At 38.3% G+C, this 24,789-nt stretch overlaps 1 pseudogene; it reads left to right on the top strand.

The window, feature by feature from the left end:
• Positions 1 to 2,515: 2,515 nt before the first annotated feature.
• Positions 2,516 to 6,722, top strand: LOC141589976 (uncharacterized; annotated as a pseudogene).
• Positions 6,723 to 24,789: the final 18,067 nt, after the last annotated feature.

Below are 24,789 nucleotides of genomic sequence, written 5' to 3'. Positions count from 1 at the left end.
AGATAAAGATCTAAGAATCCTAACATATTATGCAAAGCTTACTTAAGCAATCCTATAATGGTCTTAAGCAAGCATCAAAGGATTGTAATAATCATACTTTTTGTTCATGTGATAATTGAGAATGGTTTCATTCACATTGTTGAAGAATCATGTTTCTACATGAAGTTAAGTGGGAGCCAGAATTATTTTTCCCATGTCTTATATGTTGATATCATATTACTCATTGAGAATAATGTACCAATGTTCTCCTCTATGAAAGAGTGATTGGGAAACTAGAAAAAGGTGTAATTTATTCTAGATTTCCGAATCTATGTGTTAAATTTGAGAGAATATTGGCATAGAGTCGAGAGCCTTATGATGATAAGTTCTTTCATATCTATTTAACATCAACAAAGTTGAGTAGGTTATTCATATTGATGAAAGTGAAATTACTATGATAGAGTCATAGTCATTTACTGAACATAAATAAGTTGTTGATCACATGAAATTGATATCTAATGTTTCAGCCATTAGAACGATTATGTATGCCACTAAATGCACATGCCATGATGAATCATATGCTTGGAGCATAATAAGTCAATAACAAGTTAATTCGGATAAAGGTCTTTTGTAAGCCATAAAGAACATTCTTTAAGATTCTTGAGAAGGATTGGGGATTCGTTCTTGTGTTTGGATGATATACTAAGTTGTGTGTTGAAGGGTTACACAAATTTTAGTTTCCAAACCTATAAGGATTTATCGAAATCATAGGCTGGTTTTGTTGACTTAGGAAAAAGTGACTAGAGAAATATTTTAGTTTCAACCATTGCAAGTTCTACAAACAGAATCTAAGTACATTGTGATAAGATGGTCAACATAGGGAATGAGAGTAGATCCCTCTACCAAAGTCTTTATCACAAGTTATAAGATAACAGTGGGAGCATCTTCCAAGTATAAGAGCCCAAGTCTAGTAAGAAGACCGGACATCTACTTAGATAAATTCATGTCATTAGAAATAACATTGAATAGAAGGAAATAACAATTCATAAAGTTGGAATGTATGGATACGTGGTATATCCACTTACTAAGCTTTTATTGCATTTTAACTAGTGTAAAATGTACACTATAGATTATAAGATATGAAGTAGCAATAAGGTATCGACTATTCATATATGATAATCGCATTTATCGTTCGAATTTCTTTAAACTCATTCATTACTTTGTTATATCCAAATGGGTTGTTGAGACAATATTGAACCCCGCTGAAGTGAACTGGATTGACATAGTATGTGCCCCTGGTTACTTATAGGAGGTGACGTCTCAAAGTGACTAGAGTGTGATGCGATTGATGGCAAGTTCAAGTGCCATAGGGTCATATGGGATGACTAGTCGATCCCATAAACAGATCGTATAGGACACTGGTCGGCGGTGACCACTTATAGAGTTCTGGAAATTCATAAAGCCTGGTCGTGGCAAAAGCTACTATACTGTTCTTATGAGTCGATTCTTTTGACTAGAGACTATTCGCCCAAGTTGGCACAAGTTTCTGATTGGCGATTTATACTCTACGACTGTCGTAACTGAAGTCAAATGAGTATATTTTGGGTTATGATGAACTGTGGCTATGATACGATATTGATTGATGAGGAAGTTAACTTAGACCTGGAGCAGCTAAATGAAATGCATCCAGGACTGCTCGTTCGATCCATCACTATTTGGTGCCAAGTCCGAATCGGCCCAAAGGAGTCGTGTGTTTACTTGGGCTCCAAGTATAGTCTTACCTTGGACGCCAAGCAACAAAGACCGAGTGTGGAGAAGCAAGGAAACGTGCATAGGCAAGCACAAAGTCGGTTGCCATATCTTTCCTTATTTAAGTTTTCCTAATTAGTAGTCTATTCGGTTTTAGGAAAGTTTCCAATTTTCTTAAAATCTGGTTTAGTTAATTATTTCCTAGTTGTTATTTCCTTTAATTATTTTCCCTAAAAGTATTAGGATTATAATAAGGCAAATTAGCCATAGCCTATGTCGAGTAAGATTAGGGAAGTCGATTGTTTCCTTAAGTCCTCTAGGAGTCGGTTTAGCTTAGTATAAATAGGGAGCTATTGTATCCTTATTTCATATCCAAGAATTATCAATAAACTTGCAAAGTTTTCGTTTACATTGTGTAAGCATAGGTTCGACGAGTTTCGTTCCGAATTTCGTTATTGTTTGACGCGTTTTCGAACATTAACACGAGTTATAATCAATAGGTCTTGATTATAATTCACCATTGGTTGAGCTATAGGTCTAGCTCAAGCAAATATCCTTTTATTTTCTTGTTTCGTTTATATCACAAAAAAAACACATAAAAATTACTAAGTTCTCGTTCAAATCGATATTCCATAAACCGTTCAAATCTTATAAATCCGACAATCGAGACAGTCTTGAAGATCTGTCCAGTTTGGTTAATTCCGCTGCAACTCTAACGAATCTTATTCTTTTGAGTAATTTTCGTATCATTTGGCATCGAGCGATTTGTTGATCCAAGACGGTGATCATGGATTTTAATGATCCAAATTTTCTTCAAAATCTCCAAGAGGCTTTAAAGAACATCAACTTTACCCCAGGACAACGTATGCAACCACGGAGAGAACCGGTCAAGTACATGGATGAGTTCAAAATCAATGAACTTCCAGAGTTTGTTGGTGGCACGGATCCCGAGGAATATTTTGAATGGGAAAGACAGATGGAGAGGATGTTCGACTTCAAGGACATTGATGATGAGAAGCGTTGCAAATATGCAATCTTGAAGCTACGCAAGAATGCATCTTTATGGTATGAAAATTTGAAGGCTGCTAGGGCACGTGAAGGGAAGGAAAAGCTAGCTTCATGGGAGTCTTTAAAACGTAAGCTACGAAAGAGGTTTGTTCCCAAAACTTATAAGATTGATTTATATCGTAAATTGGCTGAATTAATGCAAGGGAGCTTGAGTATTGCCGATTATATTGCTGAATTTGAAAGAATAACCCTTATGAGTGAAGTAGAGGAGATTGAGGAGCAAAAGATGGCTCGTTTCTTTCGAGGGTTAAACCTTAATATTGCTCATGCGGTCGAGATGCACCCTTATTCTTCTTTCGATATGTTATGTGATCTTTGTATCAAGGCGGAAGGGCAAAATAAGACTAAACGTGCTTATGTGAGTAACTCATCGAAAGTTAATCCTTGGAGTAAACCTGATTTGTCTAAGAATATGGGAGCTAGTTCGAGTTCTAGTTCGAAACCTACTGTTCCAGCAACACTTTTGATCGCTCAAACAGTCCCTAAGACTGTTCAGACGCCTAAGGAAAAGAGTTTGGCTACTGTTCGTTGTTTTAAGTGTCAAGGTTTTGGACACTTTCAGAATGCTTGTCCTAACAAACGAAATATCACATTGCGAGAGGCCGTGGATGTTCGTGATGAGTTATTTGAAGAAGACAACGAAGATGGGTTGTTTCTATTGAATGAAGCCGAGGAGGGAGAGGTGGATTTTGAGCCTTATGAACCACCTATGTATGATACTAATCTTGTTCTACGACGTACTTTGCAAGCTAATACAGAGCCTATTACAACGGAGCAACGAGACCAGATTTTTCATACAAAGTGTCAAGTGAAAGACAAGTGGTGTAGTGTGATTATTGACGGAGGAAGTTGCACGAATGTGGCTTCAACGGAGATGGTAGAAAAATTGGCACTCGTTACTATGGTACATCCTAAACCTTATAATTTACATTGGCTTGATGATGGTAGCAAGGTGAAGGTTACAAGGCAGGTACGTGTTGGTTTTACAATGGGTTCTTACAAGGACGAGGTGCTTTGTGATGTTATTCCTATGGATGCTTGTCATATTCTCTTAGGACGTCCTTGGCAATTTGATCGTAATGTTAATCACAATGGAAGAAGTAATGAATATTCTTTATTGGTGAATGGCAAGAAGATAGTGTTGCGTCCTATGTCCCCGGAAGCAATTCGAGCTATGCACGCAAAGAAGGGTAAGAAACCAAGTTTATCTATGTTTGCTAGTGAACGAGAGGTGGAGCAAGCTATTGATGATGGTGAAACAAAGATATGCATTGGTCTCAAGTGAGAGTCCTACAAAGACCATCACAACGAGTCATGAAGATGGGATACTTAAAGAACTATTGCACGAGTTTACGGATGTCTTCCCCGAAGATGTACCACCGGGTTTGCCTCCTATTCGTGGAATTGAGCATCAAATTGATCTCGTACCAGGTGCACCACTTCCTAATAAGGCCGCTTATCGTAGTAATCCCGAGGAGACCAAGGAGTTACAACGTCAAATTGAAGAACTCATGGAGCGTGGCTATGTTCGTGAGAGTATGAGTCCTTGTGCCGTTCCCGCATTGCTTGTACCAAAAAAGGATGGAACGTGGAGGATGTGCATCGATAGTAGAGCGGTAAATAATATCACTATCAAATATCGCTTTCCTATTCCAAGACTTGATGATATGTTAGATGAGCTTCATGGTTCGGTCATATTTTCAAAAATCGATTTGAGAAGTGGTTATCATCAGATTCGAATGCGTGAAGGTGATGAATGGAAGACCGCGTTCAAAACAAAGCATGGTTTATATGAGTGGTTGGTAATGCCATTCGGTCTTACTAATGCCCCAAGTACCTTTATGAGATTAATGAATGAAGTTTTGAAACCATTCTTGGGACGTTTTGTTGTCGTCTACTTGGACGATATTCTAATTTATAGTAAGAGCATCCAGGAGCATTTTGAACACTTACGGGCGGTGTTTGAAACACTTCAAAACAGCTACTATATGGTAAGTCCGAGAAGTGTACATTCTTGGTAGATAACGTGGTGTTCTTGGGTTATGTTGTCTCGAAAGATGGAGTATCGGTTGATCAAACAAAGATAGAGGCTATTCGTTCTTGGCCAAGTCCTAAAACAAGAATCGAGGTTAGATCTTTTCATGGACTTGCTTCCTTCTATCGACGTTTTATTCGTGATTTTAGTACCGTTACTAGTCCCATTACGGAGTGTATGAAGAAAGGCACATTCCATTGGAGCGAGGCTGCCCAAGGGGCGTTTGAAACAATTAAAAGGAAGCTATGTGAAGCTCCCGTGTTAGCATTACCCGACTTCTCACAACCTTTCGAAGTCGAATGCGATGCTAGTGGTGTAGGGATTGAGTCTGTTCTTATTCAAAATAAGCGACCCATTGCTTATTTCTCGGAGAAGTTGGGAGGAGCTCGACTTAATTATTCAACCTATGACAAGGAATTTTATGCTATTGTTAGGGCTCTTAATCATTGGAGTCATTATCTTCGTCCTAGTCACTTTATTTTACACTCGGATCATGAATCATTAAAACATATACATGGGCAACAAAAGCTGAATCCGAGGCATGCTAAGTGGGTTGAATTCCTACAATCATTTTATTTTTCATCGAAGTATAAGGATGGTAAGAGTAACGTTGTGGCAGATGCTCTTTCACGCCGTTATTCATTATTATCTACACTTGAAGTTCGTTTGCTAGGTTTTGAGACCTTGAAAGATTACTATATTGAAGATATTGATTTTGGAAAGATTTACAAGGAATGTCAAGATGGTTCATTCAAAGAATTCGTGATTCAAGACGGATTCCTCTTCAAAGGTAATCTTCTTTGTGTACCTAAGCATTCAGTTCGTGAATTATTGGTGCGTGAAGCACATGGAGGTGGGTTAGCTGGTCATTTTGGTGTGCAAAAGACGTTGGATGTATTGAAGGAACATTTTCATTGGCCAAAGATGCAAGGAGATGTATACAACATTGTGAGCAAGTGTGTGACTTGTCATCTTATGAAAAGCAAGTTCAAGCCCGGAGAATACACTCCATTGCCGGTTCCGATTAGACCATGGGAAGATGTGTCGATGGATTTCATTGTTGCTTTGCCTCGCACTCAACGAGGTAAGGATGCTATCATGGTGGTAGTTGATCGTTTCTCAAAGATGGCGCATTTTGTGGCTTGTAACAAGACGGATGATGCAAGTAATGTGGCTGATTTGTATTACAAGGAGATCGTTCGGCTACATGGAATACCAAAGACAATAGTTTCGATCGTGATTCAAATTTTTGAGTTACTTTTGGAACACATTATGGAGGAAGGTTGGAACAAAGCTCTTGTTTAGTACTTCACACCATCCACAAACAGATGGGCAAACTGAAGTTACTAATCGTATTCTTGGAACTATTTTGCGAGGATTGGTAAGCAAGACTCAAAAGGATTGGGATTTAAAATTATCACATGCCGAGTTCGCTTACAATCGTTCTCCCACGTTTGCAACAACTCACTCTCCATTTGAGGTTGTTTATGGTTTAAATCCTTACTTACCGTTAGACTTGATACCGTTACCTAAAGATGAATTGGTGCATAAGGATGCGGAGTCAAAATTGAAGTCTATGATCAAGCTACATGAACAGGTAAGAGAACGGATCAAAACCGTTAATGAGGCTTACAAGAAGAAATCAAACAAACATAGGAAGCCGAGGTTTTTCAATCCAGGAGATTTGGTGTGGTTACATTTGAGGAAAGAAAGGTTCCCTAGCAAGAGGAAGAACAAATTAATGCCAAGGGCCGAGGGACCTTACAAAGTGGTCGAGAAAGTGAATGATAACGCATACAAAATCGAACTTCCAGGAGACTATGGAGTACATGCTACATTTAATGTCGGGATCTATCTCCATACCTTGATGATGATGGGATTTCAGAATTGAGGACAATTCCTTTCAAAGGGGAGGGGATGATACGATATTGATTGATGAGGAAGTTAACTTAGACTGAGTGGCTAAATGAAACAGATCCGAGGACCTGCTCGTTCGATCCATCGACTATTTGGTGCCAAGTCCGAATCAGCCAAAGGAGTCGTGTGTTTACTTGGGCTCCAAGTATAGTCTTACCTTGGACGCCAAGCAACAAAGACCGAGTGTGGAGAAGCAAGGAAACGTGCATAGGCAAGCACAAAGTCGGTTGCCATATCTTTCCTTATTTAAGTTTTCCTAATTAGTAGTCTATTCGGTTTTAGGAAAGTTTCCAATTTTCTTAAAATCTGGTTTAGTTAATTATTTCCTAGTTGTTATTTCCTTTAATTATTTTCCCTAAAAGTATTAGGATTATAATAAGGCAAATTAGCCATAGCCTATGTCGAGTAAGATTAGGGAAGTCGATTGTTTCCTTAAGTCCTCTAGGAGTCGGTTTAGCTTAGTATAAATAGGGAGCTATTGTATCCTTATTTCATATCCAAGAATTATCAATAAACTTGCAAAGTTTTCGTTTACATTGTGTAAGCATAGGTTCGACGAGTTTCGTTCCGAATTTCGTTATTGTTTGACGCGTTTTCGAACATTAACACGAGTTATAATCAATAGGTCTTGATTATAATTCACCATTGGTTGAGCTATAGGTCTAGCTCAAGCAAATATCCTTTTATTTTCTTGTTTCGTTTATATCACAAAAAAAACACATAAAAATTACTAAGTTCTCGTTCTGAATCAGACAGTTCCATAAACCGTTCAAATCTTATAAATCCGACAATCGAGGAGTCTTGAAAGATCGTCGGTTTGGTTAATTCCGCTGCAACTCTAACGAATCTTATTCTTTTGAGTAATTTTCGTATCAGGCTATACGAAGGGAATAGTGCTATAGGAATTGTCTACCCCCTTGTCAGGGTTGTTTGAAATCTCAGGGCCACCCGAGGAATAGTGAACTGAAAATGCGTGGCCACGCTCGAAAGGTATCTATGGTAGATAATTCTTGTCAGATAGTTACTCTCCAGATCGAGGAAACCACTCAAGATATGATCAAATGCAAGTACGACTTGCAAGACACCTTCCATTGAGTGAGAGATTGTAATAGGACAAGAGAATTTGTGACGCACACTTGTCTCGGACAAGTGGGAGATTGTTGGAGTATGTGTCCTCAACAATAGTGCGATTACATAATTAAAATCTCATAATAAGAATAAGGAAGGGATGATAAATTATGTAGTCAACTGATCAACAGTAATCAATAACGATTGGCTGACTAGAGTTTGACGTTACTGTCGTGTTGACGGTGATGATCAGTTGATCCCTTAAGGTCACACCTAAAGGATGAGACCCAAATAAATAACTAATTAATTGTATTCGATACGGATTAATTAATCCCTTATTTATATGAGTTGGATTTTGTATCTTATTGTATGTGATTAAATAAGATTCGATTTAGTGGATTAATATATTAATTTACTAAATTATGTTGAGGTTTTATAAATATTTCGAGGTAGAGGTAATTAGTTATTTACATTTACAAGAGGTTGTAAATTTAACTAACTAGCTATTATGAGACCCATTATATATTGAGATAATGGTAAAATATTACTCAATAAGTTGAGTGGATATATGTTTATTAATTTGCCACATAATTGTTGTATGATCAAATTAATATTTAATTGTGTAAGATAATTAGACATAAGACAATTAAGTATTTGTGGGACAAATATAATAAGTCAAAAATAGACCCATATATACTTAAGTGCACCGTCCAAAAGGAGCGTATGCTTGAGTTTTTGGTTTTGTCATTTTGTTGTTGGAAAGATGCCCCAACATCTTATGACATGCTTTATTCATGCTAGCCTACTACCTACACATAAAGAATATTGCATAAGACAAAATAAGAAAACCAAAATGCTCTACATAAGGAGCATTTGGACGGACAAGCAAGAGTAAGAGGAGCACAATTGTTGTTCTCATTTTTACTCTACTTTTCTCTCAAAACTTCACACATGCAAAAACCTCAAAAACCACTTAAATACTAATATTTGTCATATATTACTAGTGTAGTAGTATTAGTAATAATACAGGGTACATTACTACAAAATATCTAGTTTATATTAGTAGTAATTTTGGCTCAAATCTTGGGTGCAATAAAAAAGAGGGCTCCTAATATAGAGTCTTATAGGATCATCCTAATACTTATCATAGCTCAAGAACAAGTGAAGGTAGGAGACCTTACTTGTGCCCATTTCGTGCCATACAACCATGTAAGGAACATTGTTTTTCTTCCTTATTCTTTTATATTGTTATGCATGCACTATATCCAATATGATAAATTTAATATGTTGATTAAATCATTACTAGAAATATCTAATAATAGGTATAAGAACCTTACGACATTTACTAATAAAGAGGGACAAATGGTTCACATAACGAGTCACAAGGACTAATGAACGAGGACAAATTAATGGTTCACACAACGAGTCACATGGACCAGTGAACAAGGACAAATGGTTCACACAACAAGTCACATTTAATATTAAACAAGGACAAATGGTTCACACAATGAGTCACAAGAACTAATGAACACGCACAATTGTGTAACACAACGAGTCACAAGGACTAATGAACACGGACAAATGGTTCCCACAACGAGTCACAAGGACTAATGAACAAGGACAAATGCTGCTCACAACGAGACACTTGGATAATGAACAAGTACAAATGGTTAATACAACAAGTCACAAAGAGTTATAAACTAGGACTAATGGTTCACAGAACGAGCCACATTTACTAATAAACAAGGACAACTGGTTCACACAACAAGTCATATGGACTAATGAACAAGTACAAATGGTTAACACAACGAGTCACAAGGACTAATGAACAAGGACAAATGGTGCACACAACGAGTCACATGGAAAAATGAACAAGGACAAATGGTTCACACAATGAGTCACAAGGACTAATGAATAAGTACAAAAAGGTTAACACAACGAGTCACAAGGACTTATGAACTAGGACTAATGGTTCACACAATGAGTCACATTTACTAATAACCAGGGACAAATGGTTCACACAATGAGTCACAAGGACTAATGAACAAGGACAAATGGTTCACAGAACGAGTCACATGGACCAATGAACAAGGACAAATGGTTTACACAACGAGTCACATGAACTAATGAACAAGGACAAATGCTTCCCACAACGAGTCACTTGGATAAGTAACAAGTACAAATGTTTAACACAACGAGTCACAAAGACTGATAAACTAGGACTAATGGTTCACACAACGAGTTACATTTACTATTAAACAAGGACAAATGGTTCACACAACGAGGCACAAGGACTAATGAACAAGGACAAATGGTTCACACAACGAGTCACAAGGACTAATGAACAAGTACAAATGGTTAACACAATGAGTCACAAGGACTTATGAACTACGACTAATGGTTCACACAACGAGTCACATTTACTAATAAACAGGGACAAATGGTTCACACAATGAGTCACAAGGGCTAATGAACTAGGATAGATGGTTCACACAATGTAGATACCTCATTTCTACACCTTCCGCCAACCACCCAGTGATGATTGGGCCGCATGTTTGGTACACGAAACGATTTATGACAGTCCGTAAGTTTATCGTCAAGTGATAGCTCAAATATTTGTGTATACCCCTTGGTCGTCATCTCTGCGCGCCGATACGGTCGTTTGTGATAATTAGAGTTCATTATATAAAAAAGCCAGATATTTGAAACGCTTCATTTTCTAAAAAACCGTTTAAAATGCCGTGTCGGAATGTTCTCGAATATTCTAGATATTTATTCCAAATTTAATTGTATATCTTTTGGCAAAATATCATCCGTAAATCATATTTTACGGAATAAGGAAGTAGAGATCTACCGCAATTCCATAATAGAAACGCGGAAATCTTTCTTCCGCGGGAGGAAACCACTGGGGAAATGACGCAGCAGGTGTTGTGCCGCTTGGAAGGATCGCAACAGCTACTGCGCCTCTTCTCCAACCTGTTTTTGCTGTTTACAGAATTTTTTCCGTGATTTGTTTCCAAAGTTTGAGTCATTCCATAACTCTTCACATATTTTAGTATAAATAGAGACCTTCGATGTCCATATTTTTCACGCGAGTGTCCGCCCTTCTTTTCTCTCTTTACATTCTAGACCGTGCTTTAATCTTTCGACGCCAACGTGCTTAATCAATCGACCACGTAAGCTCAGATCATTATGAGTCCTAGTCACGTTGCATGACCGACCAATTTGACCACTACACATACATCAATCAATCAATTAATCAAATCCTCCAACGAGGGCACTTTCTACATACATTCGAGTCGAGCAAACCCTAAACGTTAACTTAGTTAATCTCGTTTCGTCAAACATGTAAGTCTGAGGATTTAAATCCCATTTTTTCTTATTGTATTTTATTTTTGTATCAATTAATGTAAGATTCACGTCAAAAACACATTGAAAACCGACTTTAAAAAACCTTTATTCAAAACTGTTTTCACGAAACAGCAGTTATCAGACGTCGAGAAGAAACACAATAGTAGCTGCGCCTCTATGAAGGGTCGCAGCACCTGCTGCGCTTCTTCCAGAGGCTGTCGCTGCTCCTGCTCTTCTTCTTCCTCGGGTTTCTGCAGTTTTGTTCCTCTTCTTTTATTTTCTTATTTTCCTCCTTTCTTTTGTACATTAAACCGTGTTCTTATTATTCCTCTCAATTATCACATTGTTTTCGACTTAAATCCCTTATAATCAATATTTGCGGGTTTTCGTCATTAAATCAAACCCGTATTTTAGAAGCTCGATTTGTCCATATCAAGTCTCTGGAATTCGTTTTTTGTACATATTTCCATTGTTTATTTTCAATTTGTCAATTTCTGTCAGAGTTCGTTTCCGTCTTCGTAATTAAACCTAATTCGTTTTTAATTCGTTTTAATTCGTTTCTAGCCCGATTTAATCGTTTGAATTCGTGTTTATCGCTTTTATGATGGTTTCATAGGTAATAAACCTGCTAAATCACTTTCAATTGAACCTAATATTGATATTAGATCGTAAAACACACCAACGAACATTAACTACCCGCGGTTCTGACTTCACAGCCATAGCTAAGCTCCAAGAACAGACGCCGGACTAGTTGCGCCACTTCTAAGGACGCAGCAGATGCTGCGCCTGTTCTGAGCTGAGTTTTGTCCCTGAACTTCCGTTCACGCTTTGACCTAGTCTTTAATTACGTGTTTAATTGACTATTAATCGTAATATCGCCCTTTAACCTGTCTTATTTTTTTTAGTTTAATTTTTCTCATCTTTTTACTTTCTTTTATTTTCTTTGAATTTCCGTTTTGAGTGTATTTTTGACGTAAATCAATTATCCATAGTACTTCAATGTAATTTCAATTATCGTTATTTATTTAAGTATGATTTATTTACTTGTTTCTCACATGTAATTAATCCTGAATCCAATTCGACATAATTGTTTGCCTAATTATTTGTTCACCGACATAGTTTAACTCACATGCTAGGTATAAAACGTTGGATGTTGCATTGCATATATACAATCGACGACATATCAAATACGAACGATTTCCTTAATCATTAGTAGAGGCCGCTATCGAGGCGGGCGGGATTAGGTGTTCGATTAAAGAGCTTCCTAATACGTACCCTCACCCCTTACTCCAGATCTGTAACACCCCCATTTATTCGGGAGCCTTTAGCTAGACATTCCCAAATAAATAGGACTGTTACCATCTCGGTTTCCCGAGGTAGTAGATAGCAAAGTACAACAATACCAAAGTACTTTAAATTAAAACTTTAGTGAATATATGTTTATTACAATTTAACCAACTAACTTAATATGAAATACAATACAACTCGCAGCGGAAATTAAATAAGTGATATAACTATATATGTGATCTAGACTTCATCTACGGTTCCAAGTTTGGCTCTCATCCCAATGCTCCCAAGTCAGCTAATCTTTTGGTACCTGTCAAATTTGCTCCCCATAAAACGGTTCACCGCAGGTGTTCACGAATACACTGTTAACCGCGAGGTTGAGTAGGAATAAAACTAAACAACAAGAACATACAATTATCAATCTAATTCAATTCACTTTCATTGCACAACCCCCTGACAACGTGCTTCTTTCCTTTACTTAGCACAACTCCCTTAACAACGTGCTCACATTACTTTGGTACCCCTCCCTTAACAACGTACCGCAATATGTAATAGTACCCCTCCCTCACAACGTACATATTACCATCACCCCAGTGTACAAACTCCCTCAACAATGTACAACTGACTGTCGCACAGCTTTTACACATTAGTCACAATCACAACCAACATAATTCATCCTGTCAACATTATCAATATAAACAATTCCAATTCCATCCACCTTGTCAATATTATTAAATACAACCAACACAAGACAATATAATTCTCCCATTTCAACATAAAAATAATTCCACTTTAACGTAAGTAATTCACCATACCAAACATAGATAATTAAAAGTCGAGTTGAGTAGGATTATCCCTACCTGGCAAGCAAGCACTCCAATTATGCAGCTTAAGCAAATCCAAATAATTAAAACTATCCGATCCGACTATAATTCTTCACAACCGTCACCTAATCAAAATATTATAATTCAATTCAATTATTTATTACTTCAAATTACTATTTATAAATTACTATTTATTATTCAAATTTATTATTTATTATTATGATTAAAGGTCTACGGTACTTAAAAACCCCGATTCAATTATAACCCGAGTTACCCGAATAAAAACCCGGCTCAAATAAATAAAACCCAACCCATTAACCAACCCACGTACAACTTCCCCCATATACCCGTGAAAAACGCACAACACAAACCATATACAATCCCGTCGAAACCGTTGTTTACTACCCTTCCTAAACCCGTCTTTCACGACTTCCTTGACCACCATCAGCCCCGACCAAACCTGACACCTCCTAGCGCACACCACGACGAACACCAGAGACCAAAATCACCACCCAAACCGCCACCAGCAGCCCCCAGACACCCTGCCCTAATAGCCCCCTTCAAAACTCGACACTATCAACACTACACCCTTATTCACCTCCTCTCACCACCCTACCACCACCAGTGGCCACCACCGTGGTCTCCCTTGACCCACGGTGGTCCCACCACTGACCACGACCACTCACGACAGCTCACAACCACCCAGAACGACACCAACAATCCAGTTAAAACCCCTCCCCTGTTCTCACGATTTCCGACCACCACCAGCACCAACTACCCTCTGCCACCACCACAACACCTCCCTCCTGGTCGACTCGGCCACCCCGACACATCCCCACTAATCCCAGGTCACACCGTGCCCAATTAGTGGGTCAATTACCAACCTAAACCCCACGACCACAAACCCGCAATCCCCCCTGACCAGCCACCTTTAGCCGCCCTAAACACCACCCTACCACGGTCAATGACGGTCAACAATGGTCAGGTTAGAAACTTGGCAGTCCAATGTCGCTATAGGTCCAATTCCCGAGTCCTATGGTGGTCTATATAAGTCATACTATCGATCTAAAGATGCTTGCATGAAAAGAATATAAACCGCTTTAAGCTGAGTTAATTACCTCAAGTCGACCAATTGATTTTGTTAATTCTTCTTTCTTTCCGCCTCCTAAAGCTTCTTCTTTTTATTTGTAATTTATTTATCAGATTTAAGGTGGTATTTATAGTGTAAGATTTAGAGAATACGAGGCCAATTAGGAAACTATGTAACTTTCCTTATTCTAATTAGTATAGGAATTGTCATTATAATTATATTATTATTATTATCACATATTATTAACCTTACCATAACTAGGATTTCCTCATATAATACTTACTAATTTATTATTGCCATAGCTTTATTATTTATTATTATAATTATAATTACCTTTATATATTATTATTTCCTTATTATATTATTATAAATTTTCCGATATAAATCCCGATTACACTAATACCAATTTAATAAATTCGGCCCATATAATAATAGCACACAGTCCAACACTCGATTACCAACTAAGCCCAAAGCACAAATATTAGCCAAACCCAATTCCCGACTTGAATTATTAATTTATTATTTAATTAACGTCTTACTTGTATTTATTATTAGAAGTGTCATTTAATTACTCATTAAATTACATAAATTACTTTCATAAATTATTATCAAAATACTGAGTATTACAAGATCTCAGTGAACATCCGTGTTCATTGGCATCCACGAGAATCATTCTAGACATACAATGCTAAGATTAACGAATTCTTAGTGTTCATGTCACTACTTTGTGTCTTGACATGAGACAAGGTATTCGAACGTTTCGAATTTCCCATTAAAATTGGTGGCAACTCAACAAATGCACGCTTATTTCAAGCGCTTCCGCGCGCGCCCCGGGTGGCCCTTGTCCACACACAACGAGTCAGATTCACTGATAAACAAGGACAAATGGTTCACAGAACGAGTCACAAGGACTAATGAACAAGGAGAAATGGTTCACACAACGAGTCACAAGGACTCATGAACAAGTACAAATGGTTAACATAACGAGTCACAAGGACTATTGAACAAGGACAAATGTTTCACACAACGAGTCACCACGACTAATGAACAAGGACTTATGATTCACACAACGAGTCACATGGACTAATGAACAAGTACAACTAATAAACAAGGACAAACGGTTCACACAACGAGTCACATTTACTAATAAATAAAGACAAATGGTTCACACAATGAGTCACAGGGTCTAATGAACAATGACAAATGGTTCACACAACGAGTCGCATGGACTAATGAACAAGTAAAATCCTTTAACACAACGACTCACAAGGACTAATGATCAAGGATAAATGGTTTACACAACGAGTCACAAGGACTAATGAACAAGGATAAATGGTTCACACAATGAGTCACGTTTACTAATAAACAAGGAAAAATGATTCACACAACGAGTTACAAGGGCTAATGAACAAGGACAAATGGTTCACACAACGAGTCACATGGACTAATGAACAAGTACAATTGTTTTAAAACAACGAGTCACATGGACTAATGAACAAGGACAAATGGTTTACAGAACGAGTCACAAGGACTAATGAACAAGGATAAATGGTTCACACAACGAGTCACATGGACCGATGAACAAGTACAATTGTTTAAGAATACGAGTCACAAGGACTAATGAATAAGGACAAATGGTTCACACAACGAGTCACATGGACTAATGAACAATTGCAATTTTTTTACACAACGAGTCACAAAGACTAATGAACGAGGACATATAGTTCACACAACGAATCACATTTACTAATAAACAAGGACAAATAGTTCACACAATGATTCACAAGGGCTAATGAACAAGGACGAATGGTTCAAACAACGAGTCACATGGATTAATGAAAAAGTACAATTCTTTAACACAACGACTCACAAGGACTAATGAACAAGGATAGATGGTTTACACAACAAGTCACAAGGACTAATGAACAAGGACAAATGCTTCACACAACGAGTCACATGGACTAATGAAAAAGTACAATCGTTTAACACAATGAGTGAAAATGACTAATAAACAAGGACAAATGGTTCACACAACGAGTCACATGGGCTAATGAAAAAGTTCAATTGTTTAACACAACGAGTCAGAATGACAAATGAACAAGGATAAATGGTTCACACAAAGACTCACATTTACTAATAAACAAGGACAAATAGTTCACACAACGAGTCACAAGGGCTAAAGAACAAGGACAAATGGTTCACACAACGAGTCACATTGACTAATGAACAAGTACAATTCTTTAACACAACGACTCACAAGGACTAATGAACAAGGATAAATGGCTTACACAACGAGTCACAAGGACTAATGAACAAGGACAAATGGTTCACACAACGAGTCACATGGACTAATGAACAAGTATGTTTGTTTAACACAATGAGTCACAAGGACTAATGAATAACGACAAATGGTTCACACAACGAGTCACATGGACTAATGAACAATTATAAATGTTCAACAGAACGAGTCACAAAGACAAATAAACAAGGACAAAAGGTTCACACAACGAGTCACATGGAATAATGAACAAGAATAAATGGTTCATAGAACGAGTCACAAGGACTAATGAACATGGATAAATGGTTCACACAATGAGTCACAAGGGTTAATGAACAAGGACAAATGGTTCAAACAACGAGTGACATGGACTAATGAAGAAGTACAATTCTTTAACACAACGACTCACAAGGACTAATGAACAAGGATAAATGGTTTACACAACAAGTCACAAGGACTAATGAACAAGGACAAATGCTTCACACAACGAGTCACATGGACTAATGAACAAGTACAATTGTTTAACATAACGAGTCAAAAGGACTAATAAACAAGGACAAATGTTAGACAATAATAATCACAAGGACAAATGAACAAGGACAAATCTTTCACACAAAGACTCACATGGACTAATAAACAAGTACATTTGTTTAACACAACGAGTCACAAGAACTAATGAACAAGGATAAATGGTTCACACAACGAGTCACAAGGGATAATGAAAAAGGACAAATGGTTCACACAACGAGTCACCTTGACTAATGAACAAGTACAATTGTTTTAACACAACGAGTCACAAGGAATATGGAACAAGGACAATTGTTTACACAACGAGTCACAAGGACTAATGAACAAGGACAATTGGTTCACACAACGAGTCACATAGACTAATGAGCAAGTACAATTGTTTCAACACAACGAGTCACAAGGACTGTTGAACAAGGACAAATGGTTTACACAAAGTGTCACAAGGACTAATGAACAAGGACTTATGATTCACACAACGAGTCACATGGACTAATGAACAAGTACAACTAATAAACAAGGACAAACGGTTCACACAACGACTCATGTGGACAAATGACCAAGAACAAATGGTTCACAGAACGAGTCACAAGGACTAATGAATAAGGATAAATGGTACACACAACGAGTCACATAGACTAATAAACAAGGACAAATGGTACACAATAAGAATCACAAGGACTAATGGACAAGGACAAATCTTTCACACAACGACTCACATAGACTGATGAACAAGTACAATTGTTTAACACAACGAGTCACAAAGACTAATGAACAAGGACAAATGGTTCTCACAAGGAGTCACATTTACTAATAAACAAGGATAAATAGTTCACATAAAGAGTCACAAGAGCTAATGAACAAGGAGAAATAGTTCAAACAACGAGTGACATGGACTAATGAAGAAGTACAATTCTTTAACACAACGACTCACAAGGACTAATGAACAAGGATAAATGGTTTACACAACAAGTCACAAGGACTAATGAACAAGGACAAATGCTTCACACAACGAGTCTCATGGACTAATGAAAAAGTACAATTGTTTAACATAACGAGTCAAAAGGACTAATAAACAAGGACAAATGTTACACAATAAGAATCACAAGGACAAATGAACAAGGACAAATCTTTCTCACAAAGATTCACATGGACTAATAAACAAGTACATTTGTTTAAGACAACGAGTCACAAGAACTAATGAACAAGGATATATGGTTCACACAACGAGTCACAAGGGTTAATGAAAAAGGACAAATGGTTCACACAACGAGTCACCTGGACTAATGAACAAGTACAATTGTTTTAACACAACGAGTCACAAGGACTATGGAACAAGGACAATTGTTTACACAACGAGTCACAAGGACTAATGAACAAGGACAATTGGTTCACACAACGAGTCACAAGGACTAATGAACAAGGACAAATGGTTCACACAACGAGTCACATGGACTAATGAACAATTACAATTGTTCAACACAACGAGCCACAAGGACTAATAAATAAGGACAAATGGTTCACACAACGACTCACATGGACTAATGAACAAGTACAATTGTTTAACACAACGAGTCAAAAGGACTAATAAACAAGGACAAATGGTTCACAGAACGAGTCACATTTAATATTGAACAAGGACAAATGGTTCCCACAACGAGTCACATGGGCTAATGAAAGAGTACAATTATTTAACACAACGAGTCATGATGCGTATACGGAACGGAAGACTTAATTGTGGATTCAAGTGAGACGGAAGATCCGAATGCACTAGGTACAACCCGACCAGTTTGTGTCACTTGGCGTGATATTGGCGAAGCGGAAGTCTTTTGGTTTGGTTTTTGTGTTTGTGTTGTGCAAGAATAAAAGGATATTTGTTTCGATTTCTTGTGAAGAGATCGATACAATGGGATATTTGCTATCACTAGACCTATAGCGATAACAATGGGGAATTACTCGAAAATGCATCAAGTAATTCAACTTAAACTGCGGAGCACGTCCTTAGTTCAAGGCAAGACTCGAAAGCATCGAGTCTTTGAAAAGATTGAAACACAAGTTTGTCTCTCTAAAAGGTTTTTCTTAATTCTTTGATGATTTACAAATGAGGAGGCTAGGTCCTTTATATAGGACAAAAGCCTTGGCCTCCAAGCAAGCATTAAATGCTAATTTGTGAGTTCTAGGATGAATGAACATAGAAGTCACAAACTAGACCATTTTGTCAAATTTTATTCTCCCTAGTTTGAAAATGCAAAAAACTAAAAATAGGATTCTTCTCCCCTTGTTGGTGCCGCCACCCTCTCCCCTTGCTAGATGCCGCCACTTTCCCTTGTTCCCACATGGTTTCAGCGTTCACACGGGTCTTGAGTCTCGATTGCACATATTTCCACACTTTAATTGAGCCCATCCATATTTTGTGTGTGAATAATGCATTATTTGGGCTTGGTTTTGCTTGGGCCTCTAAATTGAGCACAACCTCTTCCATGGGGTCGATATTCGCATCAGGTCGTTTATTAATCGTTCCGCCATACGCATTATATTCTCTCCCTTAAAAAAAATTGTCCTCAATTCTTTGCCTCTGTATGCCGGGATCAAAGATGAATATTATAAACCCAAACAAACCCGGGTACATAGTCGAATCATATTTGATGCCGCCGGGATCAAAACAAATCTGGAAGTTAGATTCAAACTTGATTAAGAACATGAAGCAATTTGTGCACCCCGTTGATCTTTTCTTCAGCTCATCATCTTCAATGTAGTCTTCATGTTTATCCATCTCCGGTGATTTGAATTTGTAATGAGTATTGTAAATCACAACCATTTTGTGCCATCTTTGCTTGTGCTTTACTTTCTTGTGATTTCCTTCCCACCACCTTCCATGCATAATTCTACCAAAATCCAAATAATGGTTGCTCGAAGCAACAAGATCATCATGAGCTTCCATGAAAATTGATTTCAATAAGAAATTAGAGTTCCCACCATGTAGCTTCTCATCAATGTATTTGTCAATTGGTGATTGATACGGTTCTTTGACTTGATGCGGTTCCCACCTTCGTATCACATCCTGCACGTCTCTTTGCAGTTGGGGCAAATGAAAATGCTCTTTGAGAATACCTACAGTTTTGTTTACCCCGAAATGTACTCCAAGTCCACCTCCATGAGCTTCTCGAATAAGGAGTTCCCGAGTTGGAAGTTTTGGAACACAAAGTCTATTACCTTTGAAGAGGAAACCATCTGGAGTAATGAACTCATCATGAGCTCCGGACTTGCAAATCTCGAAGGTTTCTCCAAAGTCGGGATCATGCTCGTAGTAATCCTTCAATGCCTCAAATCCAAGTAATCGGACATCGAGCACGTTCAATAATGAGTACCGTCGTGAGAGAGCATTGGCCACCACATTACTCTTGCTATGTTTATACTTTGATGAAAAGTGAAAGGATTGTAGGAACTCCACCCACTTGGCATGCCGTGGGTTTAACTTTTGTTGTCCATCGATGTGCTTCAAAGATTCGTGGTCCGAGCGCAGGATGAAATGACTCGGCCAAAGGTAGTGACTCCAATGTTGAAGAGCTCTCACGATAGCATAAAATTCTTTGACGTACGTCGAGTAATTGAGCCTGGCTCCATTCAATTTCTCGAAGAAATAAGCGATGGGTCGCTTTTCTTGTATTAGTACGGTTCCAATTCCAACACCGCTTGCGTCACATTCCATCTCGAATGGTTGAGTGAAATCTGGGAGTGCCAATAAAGGTGCCTCGCAAAGTTTTTGAATAATCGTTTCGAACGCCTTTTGAGCAGTCGGTGTCCATATGAAGGTTCCCCTTTTCGTACACTCGGTGATAGGATTAGTAATGGTACTAAAGTCCCGAATGAACCTCCGATAGAATGATGCGAGTCCATGAAATGATCGGACCTCCGTGGTGGTCTTAGGAGTAGGCCATGCCTTGATTGCTTCACTTTTGATTTGTTCCACCGAAACCCTGTCTTTAGATACCATATAGTCGAGAAAGATGACACCCTCGACCCACAACGACCACTTCTCCTTCTTTTCATAGAGTTTCTGCCCTCGAAGTATGTCGAACACCTCTCGAAGGTGTAGGGAATGTTATTTCTTAGTTCGACTATACCCCAAAATGTCATCCAAATAGACGACAACAAATCCGCTCAAGAAAGGTTTGAGTACCTCGTTCATGAGTTGCATAATAGTACTCGGAGCATTGGTCAATCCGAATGGCATGACGGTCCACTCGTACAACCCATGTCTAGTCTTGAACGTGGTTTTCCACTTATCCCTTTATCTCATTCGCATCTGGTGATAACCACTCCTCAAGTCGATCTTAGAAAAGATCTCGGACCCATGTAACTCATCAAGCATGTCGTTAAGCCTTGGGGTAGGAAAATGATATTTGATAGTTATGTTGGTCATGGCTTGACTATCAATGCACATTCGCCACGTCCCATCCTTCTTTGGGACAAGTAGAGTAGGGACGGCACATGGAATCAGGTTTTCACAAACATAGCCTCGATCCATTAGCTCCTCCATTTGTCGTTGCAACTCTTTTGTTTCCATTGGATTGCATCGATAGGCCACTTTGTTCGGTAACGAAGCTTCGGGAATGAGATCAATTTGGTTTTCGATCCCTCTAATAGATGGTAAACCAGCGGGTAGTTCCTTGGGAAAGACATCCCTGAATTCCTCATCTGAGTTTGGCACAAGATTAAGATTATCTTGAGTTGCATCGTCATCACTTGTATGATCACTTTCTTCCATGAGAGTTTCATCATAAACTTCTTCCAATTCTTCATCAAAAACAATTGGTAGATTTGGATCAAATAAAGAAGTACCTCTTGTATGAGGTTCATACAAGTTGGAAAATATGTCATCTTCGATCACATCTTTAATTTGATCATCATCACTCAATGGCTCCATAATCTCGCCCTTTTCTCTTTCTTCGAGATTGAACACATCACCCAATCGTTCCTCCTCATCAAACAACTCATCCCGACACGCAACAACATCTCTCGAGGTAATCAATCGTTTATTTCGACGTGCTTTGATAATGCCCAAACCCCGGACACTTTAAACATCGTACTTTGGAGAGACTTGTTTCCTTAGAATCGGGCGTTCTTGCCGTAGAACTAGGGGTGTCAGCCGACTTGGGTTGCCAACACTACTCGTCGGACTCCCTTGGTTGAGATTGGCGATCTTACGATAAGTCACAAGTGTATAAGTTGCTGGAACATATCTCTTGCGCAATTTGCGTTTAAGAGAATCCCAAGATGATAATTTCACTCGTACCATAGTGAAGCCCCTCTACTAAGTCTTCGAATAGCGTACTTGCAGCATTTCGCGTCATCCAGACCCTTGAAATCAAACACTCGTTCGATTTGTCTCTCCCATTTGAGATAAGCCTCGGGATCCGTGCCTCCTGTGAACTCGGGTAGTTCACTTACGTTGAACTCGTCAATGACTCGTTCACGTCTAGGCTGCCATTTGGAATCGGCTTCTTGCAAATTCTTCAAGGCCTTTTGGAGACTCTTAAGAAAGTTGAGATCGTTGAAGTCCATGTTGATAATAATTTTCCTTGAAGTTTCGGATCTCTCTTTTTTTTTTTCTTTTTTTTTGTGATGAACAGTACCGTGAACAGTAACGCGTGAACAGTGATTTTTTTTTTTTGTTTTTTTTTTTTGTTTTCAATCCGTGCCTTAAAGATCCAACCGATTAAACCTCAACTACCTCGTTGACTTTAATCTTTGAATACCAATCGCGATTGGATATTCAACTACTAATTGATTTGGACTTTCTTAGGACCGTCTTGATTTTTTTTGGGGTGATCAAGAGCCGAAGCTCTGATACCACTTGATGCGTATACGGTGCGGAAGACTTAATTGTGGATTCAAGTGAGACGGAAGATCCGAATGCACTAGGTGCAACCCGACCAGTTCGTGTCACTTGGGGTGATATTGGCGAAGCGGAAGTCTTTTGATTTTGTTTTTGTGTTTGTGTTGTGCAAGAATAAAAGGATATTTGTTTCGATTTCTTGTGAAGAGATCGATCCAATGGGATATTTGCTATCACCAGACCTATAGCGATAACAATGGAGAATTACTCGAAAACGCGTCAAGTAATTCAACTTAAACTGCGGAGCACGTCCTTAGTTCAAGGCAAGACTCGAAAGCATCGACTCTTTGAAAAGATTGAAACACAAGTTTCTCTCTCTAAAAGGTTTTTCTTAATTCTTTGATGATTTACAAATGAGGAGGCTAGGTCCTTTATATAGGACAAAAGCTTTGGCCTTCATGCAAGCATTAAATGCTAATTTGTGAGTTCTAGGATGAATGAACATAGAACTCACAAACTAGACCATTTTGTCAACTTTTATTCTACCTAGTTTGGAAATGCAAAAAACTAAAAATAAGATTCTTCTCCCCTTGTTGGTGCCGCCACCCTCTCCCCTTGCTAGATGACGCCACTTCCCCTTGTTCCCACACGGTTTCAGCGTTCCCACAAGTCTTGAGTCACTATTGCACATATTTCCACTCTTTAATTGAGCCCATCCATATTTTGTGTGTGAATAATGCATTATTTGGGCTTGGTTTTGCTTGGGCCTCTAAATTGAGCACAACCTCTTCCATGGGGTCGATATTCGCTTCAGGTCGTTGGTTAATCGTCCCGCCATACTCATCAAGTCACAAGGACTAATGAAAATAGACAAATGGTTCACACAACGAGTCACATGGACTAATGAACAATTACAATTGTTCAACACAACGAGTCACAAAGATAAATAAACAAGGACAAATGGTTTACACAACGAGTCACATGGAATAAAGAACAAGAACAAATGGTTCACAGAACGAGTCACAAGGACTAATGAACAAGGACAAATGGTACAGACAACGAGTCACATAGACTAATGAAAAAGGACAAATGGTACACAATAAGAATCACAAGGACTAATGAACAAGGACAAGTCTTTCACAGAACGACTCACATGGACTAATAAACAAGTACAATTATTTAACACAACGAGTCACAAGGACTAAAGAACAAGGATAAATGGATCACACAACGAGTCACAAGGGAAAATGAACAAGGACCAATGGTTCACACAACAAGTCACCTGGACTAATGAACAAGTACAATATACACAACGAGTCACAAGGACTAATTTACAAGGACAAATGGTTCACACAACGAGTCACATGGACTAATGAACAAGTACAATTGTTTAACACAACGAGTCACAAGGACTAATGAACAAGGATAAATGGTTCACACAACGAGTCACATTTACTAATAAACAAGGACAAATAGTTCACACAACGAGTCACATGGACTAATGAACAAGGACAAATGGTTCACACAACGAGTCACATGGACTAATGAACAAGGACAAATGGTTCACACAACGAGTCACAAAGGCTAATGAAAAAGGACAAATGGTTCATACAACGACTCACATGGACTAATGAACAAGTACAATTGTTTAACACTATGAGTCACAAGGACTAACGAACAAGGACAAATGGTTCACACAATGACTCATAAGGACTAATGAACATGGATAAATGGTAAACACAACGAGTCACAATGACTAATTTACAAGGACAAATGGTT

The sequence above is a fragment of the Silene latifolia genome, chromosome 7, assembly GCF_048544455.1.
Source record: "Silene latifolia isolate original U9 population chromosome 7, ASM4854445v1, whole genome shotgun sequence".
In the NCBI taxonomy this organism is placed as follows: domain Eukaryota; kingdom Viridiplantae; phylum Streptophyta; class Magnoliopsida; order Caryophyllales; family Caryophyllaceae; genus Silene; species Silene latifolia.
Note: the sequence above shows the minus strand (reverse complement) of the source record. Positions and strands in the feature narration are given on the sequence as shown.